This window comes from Myxine glutinosa, chromosome 1 (genome assembly GCF_964187855.1).
Source record: "Myxine glutinosa chromosome 1, kmMyxGlut1.1, whole genome shotgun sequence".
NCBI classification, from domain to species: Eukaryota; Metazoa; Chordata; class Myxini; order Myxiniformes; family Myxinidae; genus Myxine; species Myxine glutinosa.
The window spans coordinates 206743845-206763605 of NC_136261.1; the positions used below are offsets into that span (position 1 = coordinate 206743845).

At 43.8% G+C, this 19761-nt stretch overlaps 1 long non-coding RNA gene across 1 annotated transcript in view; it reads left to right on the forward strand.

The window, feature by feature from the left end:
- Positions 1-770: 770 nt before the first annotated feature.
- Positions 771-19761, forward strand: part of LOC137419330 (uncharacterized) — a 92532-nt gene continuing 73541 nt past the window's right edge. The window contains exon 1 of the long non-coding RNA XR_010982831.2: positions 771-804. This is a non-coding gene — a long non-coding RNA (uncharacterized LOC137419330). The remainder of the gene's footprint in view (positions 805-19761) is intronic.

Consider the following 19761-nt stretch of genomic DNA (forward strand, 5'->3'; position numbering starts at 1 on the left):
CTACATCCACAAACCCACATGCATGTGCATTTGCTGTTTTAAAGTGTATGGAGACGTGATGCTAATATCTGGGTATGGTGTCAACGTGGTTATTGGATAATATGACCTAATTTGTCTAATTACCTTGAAGATCACAGCGACGCCATATTGGCGTTTCTATTGGCAAATCGACCTGGATACGACATCCGTCTCTTCTCTGGGTTCAGGAGCTGCTTCAGGCACGAATTTGGAATCTGTTCAGGTTTCCAGCAATAACTTTTCTACTCTTAGTCGAAAGTCACCATATTGTCTTTAATGCCCATTTCCCAGGAGTAATGGCAGCAGACCGGATATCCGGTTTGATGTAGTCAGCTCTCGCGAGAGCGAGAGCGAGATCCCCACCTCGACGTCGCATTCAGAGGATGGTGGCAGAAGTAAACAGTGACGTGTGCTTAAAATAGACGAATAACATTAATAATGACAAAATTAGAAATTATAATGATAATAATGAAGTAAATACGTTTGATGTTAATTGTTGCAGAACTTAATTAAAGTAAACCCAGTAATCGTTTCTTGTTTTGCATATATTTATTTAATGGCATTGCAACATACGGAAATAGCCAAATGAACCCCATAAACAGGCACAAACAAGTCCGATCCAGGCAAACGCGGAGACTCCATGCCTGGTTTCCGGACCGACCTTAGCCGCCAGGAGGCGAGGCCCAGAGCTCAGCCCCGCCGGGTCACCGGCACCAAGGAAAACCCGGAGATCAATTATCGCAAACGATGGATCGCAACCTCCGGACAAACTGTACATTATATTTGGTGAGCAAGGCCGAAAATGGAAAATGATTCACGTTGTTTAAAGCCAAGAGATATTTTTTGCGAAACGTATTTTTTGCTGCATTTTATCTCGCGCCGTTTTGTTATTCAGTCACGTGCCTATGGCGTAAAAACAATTTATCTAATGTAATATATTCCTGTTGGAGATTCGCAGCGCCATTTTCATCGGATGCCTCGGCTGAAAAATCTCGACATTCCAGATTTTCGCGTCCTTACAGGGCAGCTTGGTCAAGGCTACATACCCGGCCCAGATGGGAATGTGGAATTTGGCCATGGTGCGGACATAAAAAAGGCCTACTAGCTCGACTATATGGATATAATATGATGTTGGAAAATCTAGAAGCAAGTGGAATGGCATGACTCGATTGGGATGGTGGACGTGCACTCGCAAATCTATAATATGGACAGTGGCAGTAACTTGAATTTGAAGCCATTAGGACAGGAATTCATGCCAATGAGCAAGTCGACAACAATGCACCAGCTATGGTGATAACAAGTCGGGTTGCTTGGTTAGTTACCTCAAGGATCTTTAGATTATTTTTAAAAAAGATTGCCTAAAGTGACCGTCTTCACACTAATATTAAAAGAAAAAAATGCTGTACAATTTAAATTAATAACTACACACTGTGATCCCAGAAAATGTTTACGATATGGTTCTTGAGTCGATCCGTGACACCGAACCTCATGTGTAAAAATAATAGAAACAAGAATAATTTATCAAAGCTAAATATGGAAAGATGAGGTAATATCTGAACATGTGGAAAATCCTTCACTTCTGTGATACCGACCAGATACTCCACCAGATCATGGAATGTGTCAAATATCCTGTGGTCACATCTGGAAAATATTGTCACCTTTTCATGAGCTTGGTGTTAATCTACATCTCTACTGTGTCAAATACTTCTTTTTTTTATCTCCACGTTAAAAAAAATGGGGGCGGCTTGATATTGTAATCGGCTCTGCCTGTCTGTCCGTCTGTCACGCTATCTTCTCCTAGAAGTTGTGCAGAAATTCACCAAACCTGGTTGTTGTGATCACCACATGGCAAGAAGGTGCGAGAGCAGTATAATTTTAGAGATTCACACACACACACACTCACACATATACATATACATACACACTCACATATACATATACACAGTTACACACACACTCACACATACATACATACACACACACACACACACACACTCACACTCACACTCACACATATACATATACACACACACTCACACATATACACACATATACACACACACACACACACATACACACACACACACACACACACACACACACACACACACACACACACACACACACATATACACACACATACACACACACACACACACATACACACACACACACACATACACACACTCACACATATACACACACATACACACACACACACACACATACACACACATACACACACACACACATACACACACACATACACACACTCACACATATACACACACATACACACACACACACACACACACACACACACACACTCACACATATACACACACATACACACACACACACACACACACATACACACACATACACACACACACACATATACATATACACAGTTACACACGCACTCACACATACATACACACACACACACACACTCACACTCACACTCACACATACACACACACACACACACACACACACACACACATATATATACAAACGAAGGTGGATACTTTGAGACGTGGGAGGGCTCCATTATTTCACCTTCTCAAACCCACATGTGGAGATACCAACAACACACACACACACACAAAAGCACATTTTCTTCTTTATATTTTAGACTCCAATTAGTGTAATTTTTATTTTATTAACACACTTAATATCGAATCGATGGTAATTTCTGTTTAGCTGTCCAGAGGCTTATTCTATAAAGGACATCAGGAGATATTTTACATCTTCAAGACTATGGACAGATCAGGCAGATTAACATCTCCTTCGCAGGAGGGCACGCTCCAAAAAATAGCATTCCTTACTATAACTGCAGCAGAATGGCAGTTTTATTCAAATTTGACTCCACTTTGAATTGAACCTAGAGGCAAGCACACTATTAAAGGAGCTATATGTTCGAGAGAGAGAGAGAGAGAGAGAGAGAGAGAGAGAGAGAGAGAGAGAGAGAGAGAGAGAGAGAGAGAGAGAGAGAGAGAGAAAGAGAAAGAGAAAGAGAAAGAGAAAGAGAAAGAGAACGAAAACAACCCAGCTCGGTGGGAAGGAAAGACGAGAACTGATAAATGCAGATGAGGCAGACAGATTATTTGTTAGCAGGCAGATAGCCTGTTAATGAATGAATGTGTGTGGACAATTTGAAGTTGCGAGGTAGTGCATATAGCAGCTTGAGCAAGATCACTCCATAGAAATGCATTGTAAACTGTGTGTGTGTCTGTAGCTGGCGTGCCAAGAAAAGACTTGGCACCGTGTTGAATGTTTGTGCAGCATCTGACTTTGAAGGTCAACTTGGACATTTGGTCACTCCAATAAACTGGGCTATGAATGCTGATATGGTCAGCGATTACTGCTTGTTGTTTTTATTATTTTTTGGATCTGGTAGAGTGGAGTCATCAATAAAGTGGGGAAAAATCCAATAAAGAGACAAATTATTGATACAAATGATGTAAGACCTATGCCAGTTCAGTATGATACTATGATCAATTTGCGGAGACTAACGAATGATATGCAATTCTTGAATCTGAGAAGATTCCAAGTGGTGCAGACCATCTAATATTCTCCAAGTCAGCAGACAGAGAATGTGGCTGGTGCTTGTTTGTCTTGGCACATGATGTAGTCTTGTCGAGTGCAATTACCAACTAGAAAGCATCTGAAAAGGCAAAGCATGTTCACGTCTGTTTGTATTCAGACTACTTATTCTGCCGTATGCTCAAAATAACAAAAACAGTTTAAAAAATACAAGATGAAAATTGATGATTTTATGCAGCCTTGACCTTTGACCTTTTAATCTTAAAAAACCCCACAATAGAGTCCTACCTTTTCATTAGTAATCCAATTCAGTGACCCGATTTGCAAATCCTTTAAATTTCAGGTCAATCAGGGAAAATTGGTGATTTTACACAATCTTGACCTCTGACCTTTTGATCTAAAAAAACAAAACAATCGGCTTGTAGCTTTTGATTGGTGGACCAATTCAGTGACCCAATATGCAAATTCTTTAAATTTCAGGTCAATCTGATTAAAATTGGCAATTTTATGCAACCTTGACCTTTGACCTTTTAATCTAAAAAAACAATCAGCTTCTAGCTTTTGATTGGTGAACCAATTCAGTGACCCAATATGCAAATTCTTTAAATTTCAGGTCAATCGGATGAAAATTGATGATTTTATGCAGCCTTCACCTTTGACCTTTTAATCTTAAAAAAAACCACAATAGAGTCCTACCTTTTCATTAGTGAACCAATTCAGTGACCCGATTTGCAAATTCTTTAAATTTCAGGTCAATCAGGGGAAATTGGTGATTTTACACAATCTTGACCTCTGACCTTTTGATCTAAAAAAACAAAACAATCGGCTTGTAGCTTTTGATTGGTGGACCAATTCAGTGACCCAATATGCAAATTCTTTAAATTTAAGGTCAATCGGATGAAAATTGATGATTTTATGCAGCCTTCACCTTTGACCTTTTAATCTTAAAAAAAACCACAATAGAGTCCTACCTTTTCATTAGTAAACCAATTCAGTGACCCGATTTGCAAATTCTTTAAATTTCAGGTCAATCAGGGGAAATTGGTGATTTTACACAATCTTGACCTCTGACCTTTTGATCTAAAAAAACAAAACAATCGGCTTGTAGCTTTTGATTGGTGGACCAATTCAGTGACCCAATATGCAAATTCTTTAAATTTCAGGTCAATCTGATTAAAGTTGACAATTTTATGCAACCTTGACCTTTGACCTTTTAATCTAAAAAACAATCAGCTTCTAGCTTTTGATTGGTGAACCAATTCAGTGACCCAATATGCAAATTCTTTAAATTTCAGGTCAATCTCATTAAAATTGACGATTTTATGCAACCTTGACCTTTGACCTTTTAATCTAAAAAACAATCAGCTTCTAGGTTTTGATTGGTGAACCAATTCAGTGATCCAATGTACAAATTCTTAAAATTTCAGGTCAATCGGATGAAAATTGATGATTTTATGTGATGCTGACCTTTGACCTTTTGACCAAGTTATTAATTTGCCTTCTCTATATTCTCATAATAAAGGTTTGTTGAAAATTTGATGACAAAACTCAAATGGTAAATTTAAATTTCAGGTTAATTGGATGAAAATTTATGATTTTATGTGACGCTGACCTTTGATCTTTTGACCTTTTGACAAAATTATAAATTTGCCTTCTCTGTATTTTCATAATAAAGCTTTGGTGAAAAAAAGTTACGGCCCAGACACACACACACACACAGACACACACACACACACACACACACATACACACACACACACACACACACACACACACACACACACACACACACGCTGCGCAGGGGACGGGCTTATGAAGCAGAACAAAATATTGTCCAAGAGAAAGGACATCATATCATCATACTATAATTATCATACTATAAATCGAGAAGTGTTTATTTGTGTGTGGAGGGGGTGGGGTGGGAGGAAGGAGAGGGGGGGGGGGGGGTGATTGCATTATTTGCATTCTCGAACCAATGGACGGAAGGAGTTTAAAGAGGAGGGCTCCAATTGAATAGGGAATGAGGAGGACCCCAATTATCTGTATGTAAATATGTATGACGTAGCTGTTCTTCTTGTGGGGGAAGAACAAGTCATTGTAAAATACACCATTTCTGGGGGCATTATCCTGTCTGTAAGGAAATGTTCTATTCTAGTTAACATAAACCAAGAAAACATTTGTATGTGAAGACCAACTATGAGAAGTGGAAGGGTTAACATCAGTATTTCTTATGGGTTGATGTGGGAGACAAGAAAGGAAGATGAAAATGGACTTCAGTCTTGAATGAGTGGGAATACACAGTCACACCGACTAATGAAGGTAATTCGACAAATACGAGTAAAGGGTAAAAAGGAATGGGTTACTGGTAAGTGTGTGTAGACCACAAAGCCACCAATCTGTCTGTGCAGGTAGGCAAAGGTCATGTACTTGTAACTTGTACTCTTTTTTGACATATTTTGTTTCCCAGTATCCACCTCCCCTCACATCCGGAATCTTGGCATCATCTTTGACCAAACCCTCTCCTTCGACAAATACACGAAACACATCACAAAGACAGCCTTCTTTCACCTGAAAAACATCGCCCGTCTCCGTCCATCCCTCTCCTCCGTGGCTGCAGAAACCCTCATCCACGCCTTCATCACCTCCCGTCTGGACTACTGCAACAGCCTCCTCTTTGGTTCACCCTCAATAATCACCAATAAACTCCAATACATTCAGAACTCCGCTGCCCGTCTACTCACCCATTCCCGGACCCGTGACCACATCACCCCCGTCCTTTACAAGCTTCACTGGCTCCCCATCCCCCAGAGAATCCATTACAAAATCCTCCTCTTGACCTACAAAGCCCTCCCTAACCTGGCCCCATCCTACCTGGCTGACCTCCTCTCCAGACACACTCCCACCCGTAACCTCCCTGCTGGTACCAACCTCCTGACCCCCCCCCCCCCATCCGGACCAAATTCAGATCCTGGGGGGGACAGGGCCTTCTCCATCGCTGCTCCCACCCTCTGGAACTCACTATCTCACACCATCAGAGACTCCTCCTCACTCACCACATTCAAAACATCACTCAAGACCCACCTGTTCAACACTGCATTCAACATTTAACCCACATCATTTAACCCCTGACTATCTCTTCTCCTTCTCCTTCCTTTTGCTTTGATTTATTTACCTATTGATTTTTGTCTTTTTGCACTTGTTTTTTGTACTCTGTCAAAGCGCCTTTGGGCTTCTTGAAAAGTGCTATATAAAATAAATGTATTATTATTATTATATTAACAAGAATTGGTGGATGAGTTGGTTAGGTAACAACAACAAGCCAGTTTATGTGGTGTATCCCACTGATATGCCGGATTTGGATCTGAACCTAAACCAAAATCGAATCGTCTTCTTTTTGTCACATACTCAACTCATCCACCTAGTTCTCATGACTAATCTACAACTTTTAAAAATATCATGTTATATATGATTTTTGCCCCATCTCTCAATGATGAAGAATCAAATATAAAATTAAAAAATTCTCTATCTGGATCTGGATCTGGATCTTCACCAAAATTGAATCAATTCGGCCTTGTTACACACGCAACATGTCCACCCAGTTTTGTCCGAATCTGTCCACAACTTTATATGATATCGTGCTATATATCGTTTTTAGCCCCATCTCTCAATGGTGAAAAATCACTTTAAAATTCTAGTATCCGGATCCGGATCTTCACCAAAATATAATCATTTTGTCCTTATAACACACCCAACCTGTCCAGTAAATTTCGGCCGAATCTGTCCTACAACTGTTTGAGATATCCTATTCACAGACAGAAAGACAAATAGACAGACAGAAACAACAGACAGACATGAAAACCTAACCTCCGTCCACCATCAGTGGCATATGTAAATATGCAATGAACTGCATTCAACAATTCTTCCACTGGTGGATCTGAAGAGTCACCATTATCGATGAACTCTTGCCTTTAGCTCAGCCTATTACAGCTCAAGGAGCTGTAACATATTTGGGAACATACTGTCGTGTCCCCGGAGTTAAGACCCCAAGAGGACAAATGGCCGAAACGAGCTTTACTCAGAGCCATATACCCAACTTGGCGGTATTATCTTTTTGCGCGCGCGGGAAAGTTTGAGGCCTTATCTGATTGGAACACACACAGGGGTTAATCTGAACCCACAATCACAAAGACGGGACAGCAAAATCCACAATACAAGAAAAGTAAAATTCGACAAATAATGATTAAATGAATGTAAATGCAAATAACAACAAGTAAAAGAGCAATCAGAGATTGCAAACCCTCACCAGGATGTATTTTCAGTGGTTTTTAATGCTTTTGTGTTAAAACAAATATGGCGGCCGAACCACATGACCGATGTCGTCATCATTATTTTTATTATAAACAAATTTATTCCTAGATTATGCTCAAGAAATTTCATCTTGATTGGATGAAGTTTTGTACTTGTCGAATTATGACGTCATAATGGAGGCACCTATGACATCATCATTAACATATTTTATTCCCCATGGAGAGTTCTTTACAATGAGCCATGTCTCAATTTTTTCTATTCACCACTTTTGGAGATATGGAGGTGCAATTTTTTTGGGGGTTTTCCAAGATGGCGGCCAAACCACGTGACCGATGACGTCATCATTATTATTTTTTTCTCCACGAGTTTATGCCGACATGGCGCTCAAGAAATTTCATCTTGATAGGATGAAGTTTTGTACTTGTCGAATAATGATGTCATAATGAAGGCCTGGTGTTGGGCTAGCGGCTAGGGTGCCGGCTTAGGATCCTAGGATCCTGGGTTCGAATCCCGGTCAATCGCTGAATTAACGCCAGGGGGGTTGACTCAGCCTGTCATCCTTCCGAGGTCGGCAAATTGAGTACCAGTTCACTGGTAATTCCCTGCTTGTCGTTAAAGGCGGCAAAAAGGGTTGGCGTCAGGAAGGGCATCCGGCCGTAAAACATTGCTTCAAAAAGGGGACCGAAAAACAACAACCACAGTTCCCGAAAAAGGCCAACCCCTGCTTGCGGGGAAAAATGGCCTCTAAAGGTGGTTTTTTTTTTTTAAATGAAGGCACCTATGACATCATCTTTAACATATTATATTCCCCATGGAGAGTTCTTTACAATGAGCCATGTCTCAATTTTTTCTATTCAGCGCTTTCCGAGATATAGAGGTGCAAAGTTTTTCGATTTTTCCAAGATGGCGGCCAAACCACGTGACCTGTGACGTCATAATTATCATTAAAAAATTCTACAGGTGGAGTTGCACCTATGGTGAAAATTTCCTGTCAATCGGACCAACGGTTGCAGAGAAAATCATATTTCTTCTGTGCAGACAAACAAACAAACAGACAAGCGGACTCAAATTTAATACCCTCTCCTCTAGCGAGGGTAATGAAAGTTGAGGTAAAAACTAAAATTCCGAATTGAGACGTCTCCACTCAAACTCGTATACAAACACGGGACGGGGAGAATGAAAGTAAAAGAAAATAAATGATGCTGTGGTAATCGGCCGGCACTCAGCTTTGCGTCCCCAAATGGCTGGTAAGGCTTGCCGGTCGCTTGTCGCCTCCAAACCACCGCACGGGAAATTTAAAAAATGGCGTGGAGTGCGCTCTTCGACGTCCAGAGGAAACACGATGTGGACCCAGTTCACTGCCGACGTCGATCCTGTGCCTTGTAGTTCCGACTGTTCCGAACCACTGTTTATCACCAGCCCTTTCCTAAGAGAGCACACGAACCAAAGACCACACGCCCGTGACCAAGCCAGAACAAGGAGGAAATGCGACTACCTCCAACCAGCGCCAGGACAGAAAGAGAGAGACAAAATGGCGAGACTGCCTTCTTTTTTTCCTGCTCTCCCGAATGTTCCACGATGACGTCACACTCTCTGTCCAATCACCGAGTTCTACTCGATCATCCCATCATGCCTACATCAATTACGAGGGCCAGGTGTGGCCTCTTCTTTACGAGTCGTCGGGGGGCGGAGTCCAATCTCTTTCGGAAATGACGTTGAAGGCCGTGAGGTGGGGCTTAACTGGCACGATCGGCAAATGTGCTGGGTTTGTTGGGCCTGGCGGCGTTGAGCGACTCAGTCCATTTGTTATAGTTGTTATAATGGCGGCCCTTTTTGATGCAATACCAACGTAGGGAAAAATCACAGGGCAATTACACACTGGGGTTTATCCTTAAGTCCTACCTAATTAGCATAGCTCCACCCCTCGTATGGAGACACATTACGATCTTACCCGGACAATCAGCACGACTTAGATACATTGAGGTGGGTTCTTCTTCTTCGCGATACTCGGAGCATGTTAATCTACATGTTCTGAAATCTACACATTAAGGTTTTTCATCCATACCCCAAAAACATAACAATACTTATGTCAACATTGCATCACATTCGCAAAAATCATTTTGTGGTGGGTGGAAGGCAGTATGAGTAATAGCATTATGGGTGCAACATGTCCTCATTGAGGAGCAGATATTAAGCAGACTTATTCTACGTCAAAAAATATTGTTACGTGGAAGGGGGAAATCCATAGCTAGACTGGAGTAAGTGTAGTATGGTCCGTGTGTTTCGAGTGACAGTTAGATTGCCATGTAACGGGGACCTGTCATATTAAGTCGTTTATTAAACGTGACGCTGAGGAGGCAGTGTATGTAATTTATAGACAAGTTAGACCTTAATTTGTGGGCGTGAACACCTTATGTGGTAGGCGGGGCTAGTAGGCGAAAATCTCTCATGAGAGAGGCACACATCCATCTGACCAGTGTGTGTCAGTCATGGCAGCATAATGTGCTGTAGAAACGGAAGTGCCATCCTGCAATTATTTTATAGGTTCCGCTCCCGTGGGCAAGACAGCCAGAGCAGAGAACTCCGCCCATGAAACGGAGAACGGGAGAGGCCTCACTTGAGGAAGGAGGAAACAGGAGAGACCTGGAGACGAAGAAGAAGAGGCCTCATTGTTGAGAGAGGAGATCATAAAAGCCTTGTTTGGGAAAAGGAGAAGCAAAACTTATCATGGAGTTTTGGAGTGGACTAAGCATGGCTTTGACTCTTTGATTGACCAAAGCTGGGTTCACCCTGTGTTCCTGGAGGAAGAGGACAGAGGGCACCGCTAGGAGGTCATGCTTAAAGGACAAAAGAGTCCACGAGGCCTGGTTGAGGAGGTGGTTCATCGCTGGCATTCCACACCACATATCTTCATCGTGCTCGTTTTGGCTCTTGGTAGCTGTCGTCTCACATCTGGTTCCCAAAGTGATCTATTTTGAGTCTGGCACCCACCCTGCACATCAGAAAAAGGAAAGTCTTGCCTTCAATTGTCTGGTTGCCTGAGTGTGATATATGCGCCTAGCATGTTAGTTAGGAATTGCTTTACTTTCCAATCATTGCATAGAAGTTTGAATATTGCCATTTACCTTTGTGTCCATTTGACTCGCTTGGCTCGTTCTGTCTCTGTTCATAGCGTCTTCTTACCTTCTTCCCTATTTACTTCACAAATAAATCCTTTAAAAGGTAAGAAAACGTGTTTAACCAAAATATTGCTTTCTTGTGCATTTGCTGCCATTATTTCGACCCAATTGAATGATTCATTGAGAACAACAACAACAACAACAACAACAACATGCATTTTAAGGCCATTTTCCCTGCTAGAGCGGGGGTTAGCCTTGCGGTCCCCATGACAATCTTCTCCATTTTGCCCTATTTTCTGCATCTCTCCTTGTTAACCCCCTTGCCCGCATTTCTTCTTCCACCGTCTTTAGCCAAGTCTTTCTCGGTCTTCCCCGTCCTCTACTTCCTTCTACATTCATTTCCATCACTCTTCTCAACCAGTCACTTTCATCCTTCCTCAACACATGACCAAACCATCTCAACCTGTTCCTCTTCACAGCATCAATCACAGGCTCTATTCCCATCATCTTTCGCAATTCATCATTTGTCTTCCTCTCGCTCAACGATACTCCGCACATCCACCGAACCATTCGCATTTCCACCCTTTCCAGCCTTCGTTGCTGCTCTACATTCATGACCCATGTCTCGCTCCCATAAATCATAACACTTCTCACACATGCAGCATACACCTTTCCCTTCAGCTTCAACGACACTCCCCTCCTCATCAGCACACCACTCAGTTCCCGAAACTTCTTCCATGCACATCTCACTCTAGCAACCGTTGCCTAGTCTGATCCACCTTCTCCATTCAGCATGTCTCCGAGGTAGCAAAATGTTTTCACACCTTCCAGCTTCACGCCGTCTCCAACATCCAACTCAACATTTCCTCCATCTGCAGCTCCCTCTGTGCACACCTTACATTTGAATGTAGCTGCCACACTGGTATTTGAATGTAGCTGCCACACTGGTTAATGACCCTCAGACCGCTACTTTTTTGATGAACCCACTCAGCGCACAGCGCACATTGTACATTGAATGAAGTTCACTCCGACACCCTTCCTGCACACAGCACATGGCCACTTCCCAGTTCTTTCCACCTCACCACATGCTTTACCACTTGCCATCACCTTCATCTTTCCTATATTCACCTTCAGACCTTTTGTCTCCATACATTCCTTCCATTTGTTCATCTTTTCCTTCAGTCCATCCATACTTTCCGCAATCAACACCAGATCATCTGCAAACAACAACTCCCACGATAAACCCTCCTTTACGTTCTGAGCCAGCACCTCCATCACAGCTACAAATAGTTGTGGACTTAGTACCGACCCCTGATGCACTCCCACCTTCACCTCAAACTCACCACTGTTCCCGTCCTTCGTCCTTACAGCTGTGCGCGCTCTTTTGTACATTGCCATCATTACTCTGATCAACCATTCCTCCACTTCTAACTTCCTCAATGCCCATGTCAATACTTCGCGTGGAACCCTATCGAATGCTTTCTCCAGATCAACAAACCCAAGAACAACTTCTTCCTCTTCTCCATGTACTTCTCCTGCAACTGCCTCACAATAAAGAGCACGTCTGTCGTTCCTCTTCCTGGCATAAATCCAAACTGCATTTCATCGATCTTCACCTTCTTCCTTATCCTCCTCTCCAACACCCTTTCCAATACCTTCATTCCATGCTCCAATAACTTATTGCTCGGTACGAGCCACACTCCAGAGGGTCACCTTTCCCCTTGTATAGAGGGACGAGTGTACTCAGTTCCCAAGCCACTGGAATGTGGCCTTCTTTCACCACCAGATTACAGATCTCTGTCATTCTCTTCACACCCCAACTTCCTGCTGCCTTCAACATATCTCCCACAACTCCCGTCGGCCCTTCCGCTTTTCTACTCTTCATTGCCTTTATCGCTTCCTCGACTTCCTTCTCAGTTATCTTCTCTGCCGGTCCTAAAACTGGGTTACTCTCTATGTTGCCATCCCATTCATTCTCTGTATTAAACAGCATTTCCATATATCATTTCCAGCTTCCTTTAATTCCATCTGGGTCCACAACGATCTGTCCCACTTCATCCTTCAAGCAACTCACCCCCATCACATCACACCTCTCTTTCGCTATCTGCTTTGCAAATCCTGAATACCGATCTCTGACCCTCTTCCGAATCCAAGCGATCTCCGAACATTTTCCTACATGCCTCCTGCGCCTTTGCTACCTCTTTCTTTGCAGCCTTCTTGGCTGCCTTATAACTTTCATGCTCTGCTTTTTCTGCTCTCGTACCCTTCGCCTTCTGCCACTCCTTGAACTTCTTCCTCTTCTCGTCAATCCTCTTTCTAACTTCATCATCCCACCACCATGTTTCCGAGTGCCTCGGTGGTCCTTTTGTCCATCCACATACCTCACCAACGGCTTCCAACGGACTATCTTTCATTGACATCCAACCACGTTCAAGCTCAACCACATCATCCTTTACCCTACTCAGCCTCTCTTTTAATGCCTCCCTTACTATCACCTCTTTCAACCTCCACACCTTCATTCTCGGTTGGTACTTCACCCGCCGAGCTCTCCTCACACCTTTCACCCTTATGTCGCAGACAACCAAGTGGTGCTGTGAAACAGCCTCCTCCCCCGGGATCACCTTTGTGTCCCGGAGGTGCCCCCTATCTCGCCTGCGCACCATCAGGTAGTCAACGGTTGTCGTAGACCCACCTGACGTGTATGTAACAAGCTTATTATCCCCTTTCTGGAACTGAGTATTACAAATCAGCAAATCAGCTCCATCAGCAAACTCCAAAATCATTTCACCTTCTCCATTTCTCACACCATATCCGTAACCCCTATGAACTCCCTCAAAACAGTCCATACTCCTTCCCACATGCCCATTTAGGTCTCCTCCTTCACAACAACTTCCTCATCTTTCACGTTTTCCATCAGCTTCTCCATCGCACACCAGAACTTGTCCTTCTCTTCATCGCTCCGACCAACCTGCGGAGCATATCCCGAGATGACGTTCACCAAGAGCTTTCCAATCATCATTTTCACCATCATCAACCTATCACTCACTCTAGTCACACTCACCACACTGTCTACAAACTCCTCAGAAAACAGGACACCAACACCATTCACGCCCTCCGGGCACCCTTGCCACACAAACTTGTATTTCTGTCCCTGCCTACCCTTCACCATTCTCACACCACTTCCCTTCCATCTCGTCTCTTGCACACAACATATGTCCACTCTTTTTCTGACCAATACTTCCACCACTTCTCCTGATCTCACTGTCATTGTCGCTACATTCCATGTCCCAAACATCAGAAACTGATCTCCACTTCGGGTTGTACCCTGCCCATATGTAGTTGTAATTGTCATGGTTCTCTTTTTGAGGCAATGTTTTTATGGCCGGATGCCCTTCCTGACGCCAAGATTCATTGAGAACAGTGAAGTTAAAATCAATTAATTGAACGCAGTGCAATAAAACATCGTTTGGTCCATTTCCCGAGACTAAGGTCTCGGCGCTGAGGTTTCTGTGTTGACGGGGGCCTAAGAAGTGACAATACAGTCGTGGCCAAAAATATTGGCACCCTTGCACTTTTTTCAAATAACTCACAATTTTCTCTAAAAATAAGTTGAAATTGACGAAAGTATTTGGTCTCCACAATTCTTTATTTCACTGTTAATATTACAGAACCTTTGTTTTTGATTCAGAACTTAATATATCCCTTTAAATCACAAAATAAAAAGAAATGACATTGACAAAATTATTGACACCCTCGGCTTAATATTTAGTAGCACCGCCTTTGGACAAAATAACTGCAGTCAAGCGCTTCCTATGGCCATGAATGAGCTTCCTACACCTCTCTACTGGCAGTTTGGCCCACTCTTCTTGTGCAAATTGCTCCAGATCTCCCAAATATGAAGGGTGCCTTCTCCCAACTGCTTTTTTCAGATCTCCCCACAGGTGTTCAATGGGATTTCGATCTGACTCATTGCTGGCCAGTTCAGAACAGTCCAGCGTTTTGTCTTGAACCATTCCTGGGTGCTTTTTGAAGTGTGTTTTGATGTCATTGTCCTGCTGCAAGACCCATGACCTTCGACGGAGGCCCAGCTTTCTGACACTAGGTTGAACATTGCGACCCAAAATGCCTTGGCAATCTCCTGATTTCATGATGCTATGCACACATTCAAGGCACCCAGTGCCAGAGGCAGCACAGAAACCCCAAAACATCACCGAATCTCCTCCATGTTTGACTGTAGGGAAGGTGTTCTTTTCTTTGAAGGTTTCATTTTGTTTTCTGTAAACATAGAGATGATGTGTGCTTTACCAAAATGCACTAATTTGGTCTCATCTGTCCACAGGACATTTTCCCAGAAGGATTTTGGCTTGTTCAGGTGTGTTTTGGCAAACTCCAGTCGGGCTTTCGCAGCAGTGGGGTTCGCCTGGGGTCTCCTACCATAGAACCCCCTTTCATTGAGTTGGCAATGGATGGTGTGAGTTGAGACTGTCGTACCTTGTGTCTGAATGTTAGCTTGAATCTGTTTGGCAGTTGATTGAGGTGCTTTCTTCACCATTTGAACAATCATTCACTGCAATCTTCGATCAAGTTTTCTCTTGCGGCCACGTCCAGGGAGGTTGGCTGCAGTTCCATGGGCCTTAAACCTCCTGATAACATTGCATACGGTGGACACAGGAACATCAAGTTTTCTGGAGATGGACTTGTAGCCTTGAGAATGTCCAAGCTTGGCGACAATCTTGTGTCTGACCTCCTCAGACAATTCTCTGGTTTTCTTTCTTTTCTCCATGCTCATTGTGGTACACACTGACACAAAACAGCAGAATGACTCCTTCTCTCCATTCAAACTGGTTGAATGAGTGATTTTTATATTGCAGGCACCTGAAAGTCACCACAGGTGAGTTCAATTCCAAAGTAAAGGAGAATCACCTGGTTGAAATGTAATTATTTCCCCCCCCCCCTTCCCACGCCTCCTCCCCCCCCCAAACCCTCTCCCTCTCACACATCTCCCGATGTCCCTGCTCTCAAATGTGTTTGTGTGCTTCCCCTTCTCTCCCCATCTTGTGTACCGCTCCCTCTTTTTAAATATATTTTGTTTGTCTGTTTGATTTGTTTGTGTGATAAATGTTAGCTCTTTCACGAGCCTCGATTCTGTATACAAAAAAAAAAAAAAAAAAAAATCTCTCCCGAAACCAGACGTCACCTTTTCAACAATGATGACTTCTTTTTTTTTTGGTTTTGTATACAAGATCGAGGCTCGTGAACACTAATCACATAAAAAGTCAAACCGACACATAAAACACATACATAAGGGGAGCGGTAGACAAGATGGGGAGAGAGGGGGAAGGACACAAACACATTTGAGAGCAGGAACATCGGGAGAAATGTGGGAGGGGGAGGGCTTGGGGGGAGGTGGGAGAAGTATAAAACACAAGGACACCAAGGACTTCCAGGAAAGAAGTTGGTATTTCAAAAAAGTGCATTTGGGGTGAAATTAGCGGGGGTAGAAAAGATCAAGGTTTTGGATGGGGGAAGATAAGAGATGGTGGTGAACAGCTGATTTAAAGACCTGGAGGGAGGAGTGGGATTGAAGAGAGTGAGGGAGTTTGTTCCAGAGGTGGGAGAAAAGAGGAATGAAGCAGTGAAGGTGAGCAGAGAGTCTTGATTATGGCAGTTTCACCATAAGAGGGTTGCAGGCAGATCTTGTGCGACCTGTATGGATATTTGGGGGACAGAGCACAGAGAGAGCTGGGAGGGCAAGGCCGGAGAGGAGTCGGTAGAAGACGGAAAGACCACCAACCTGCGTGCGGTGAGTGAGTGAACGGCCCTCGGAGTTAGCTTCATCGCGGGAGATTCCAATGATTCTGAACGCTTTGGTTTCAACAGCGGGAAGACGAGCTAGGTGTGAGGCAGGAGCACCAGCCTAGAGGGGAGAGCAGTATTCCATTGAGCTGCGGATGAAAGCCTTGTATGTTCTGAGGAGCTCAGGTGTGCCAAGGAAGGACTTCGCACGACGGAGGATGCCCAGTCGGCGACTGGCTTTGGAGGCCAAATTTGAAATGTGGTTTTCCCAGGAAAGATCATGGCAGATAGTGAGACCCAAAAGCTTGAGTGACAGAACTTCCTAGAGAGGATTATTCAGTAAGCGGATGGGAGGGTTGTCCAGTCGGTCTTTTCGGAGAGACATCGTAAGAGATGTGAGATGTGTCAGGATTGAAAGACATGTTCCACTTGTTTGCCCAGTCTGTGACTTTGTCCAGGTCTGCAGAGAGTGAGGAGGCTGCAGACTGCCAATCTGAGGGATGAGGAATGGAGCGGCAGAGAGTCGAGTCATCAGCAAAGAGACAGAGGATTTTCAAGAGAGTCAGAGAGATCATTGATGAAGACCAGAAAAAGCACAGGGCCCAGAACACGGCCTTGGGGAACTCCAGCCTGAACAGGAAGTGGAGATGAGAGAAACCCATTCAGGGCCACACGTTGACTACGACTTGAGAGGAAGTCCGCCAGCCATGTGTGGAGATTTCTATGGATACCAAAAGAGGAGAGTTTGGTGAGCAGAGCGGGGTGCCAGACTGTATCGAAGGCACGTGATATGTCAAGGGAGACAGCTCTAATTTCCTGTTTGGCATTGAAGACCTTCATCCATTGTTGAGAAAGCAGAAGCAGCATGTCCAGAGTAGAGTGACCTGGTCTGAAACCAAATTGATGATCAGAGATCAAGCCATTGGAGAAGAGGAAAGATTTCATATCCGAAGCAATGATGGATTCCATGACTTTGCTGATAATTGGGAGAAGGCTGATTGGTCTGTAGTTGCTAGGATCTGTTTTTGCACCTTTTTGTGCAAAGCGGTGATGTTGGCTGATTTTCAAGCAGATGGCAGATGGCAGATGACCTTGAGCAAAAGAGAGGGTGAAGAGAACAGAAAGAGGGTGTGAAAGAGCGGAAGAACAGGATTTTAGGACCCGTGGGCTGATGCCGTCAGGTCCAGTTGCAGAATCAGATTCGAGGGTTGACAGAAACTTTCCCACCTTGTCAGGAGGGAAGGACACAGAGACCAGGAGCAGCTGGGTACGACTGGGTATGGTGGGTACAGAGAGGGATGGGTTTGGGACACAAGAATAAACTACAGACTTGGCATTTAATATGGAATATTTTTTTTTTCTTGACTTGGGTTTACTTTCTTAACTCAGTATATCAATCTGGTGAGTTTCTTTTACAGTTTGGTGATTTATTTGTTAAAAGAACCATGTCACTGATTGTCTGTCGCAGCAAGAAGTCAACAACAGGATTATATCACAGGTGGCGTGGCAAAATGTACGGACAGGTGCATTTGATGATTGGCTTCACAGTCGGGTATACAAGGGTTGTTGTGTTCTGTATTAGTGGAAAACAACTGCTGCATGTCTCCAAAAGGTATTGCCGCTTCCTCTGGAGATGGTCCGTCAACTCGACAATGCTGTTTGCCATGGAGTGGTGGCTTTACGAAATTACGGCATGAAACAGCGTGATATTGCTCGGCAGTATGGCATCACTCAAGGTCAGGTGTCAAAGATCCTGAAACGAAATGCTCAGAGGGGTGTCCCTACTCCAATACCTAGGCCAGGACGTTCCCGCAGAACCACAAGGAGGGATGATCGCCAGCTGCACCGGTTAGTCTGCAATGGCTGTACCAAGTCAGCTAATCGGCTTAGGGCTGAGTGGCAGCAACGGACAAATGTGCCTGTATCCAGAAGGCTAGTCAACCAACGACTGGTTCAAGCACGCTATAGTGTCAGGCGTCCCCTGAGAAAGCCACGCCTGACCAGACAACACCCCCAGCGCCGATTGCAGTGGGCCAGAGAGCACCGTCAATGGCAGCCAGGACACTGGAATCACGTGATCTTCAGTGACGAGTCTAGTTTTCTGGTCTATCGTCAAGATGGCCACGTCCGAGTGCGCAGACAAGTGCATGAAGCCTACAACAAAGATTGTATAGTGCCAAGAGTCCAAGCTGGAGGTGGTGGGGTGACCGTTTGGGCTGCTTTTCATGCAGGGGGCAAAACTGACCAGGTTGTTCTGAATGGAAACCTGAACCAGTTCAAGTACAGGGCCATTCTGGAAGAAACATTGCTTCCATTTGCTCGTGCAGCCTTTCGAGGAAACTTTGTCTTCCAAGATGACAATGCACGGCCTCATCGTGCTCGCATGATCCAACACTTTCTTACTGACCGTGGTGTAGAGCATATGGAGTGGCCTGCCATGTCCCCGGATATGAATCCGATAGAGAACTTGTGGGCAGAATTAACGCATCAAATCGACCACTTGGACCAGCAGCCGACCTCTGTGTGTGAATTGCAGCAGGCTATTGTCACTGCATGGCAAGCGATTCCTGTCCAAACCTTGGCAAATCTCGTGAACAGCATGCCTCAACGTGTACGTGCTCTCCTGAATGCTCGTGGGGGTTACACGAAGTACTGAACTGTAATTTTACTGTCCGTAATCCCAGTCGTAATTTAACTTTTGTTTTTGTTAAAAAAAATTTTGGCTCATGTGCAAAATAGAGATACTTCTGGTAAACGTACAGAAGTTTAACACAGTACTGTCCATGAATTGAGTTCGATATCAGTTTGCATCACTTTCAAGGATCAATTTATTTGTTTCCAAATGTCAAATGTGGTTTTTGTTTCTTTTAAAGGTCACATTAACAAAATCTAGAATAATTTCAACATAATTCCAATGAACCTTTGGTTCTAAGACATCTTGAAAAGTAAGTTCACCCCCACAAAAAAAAGA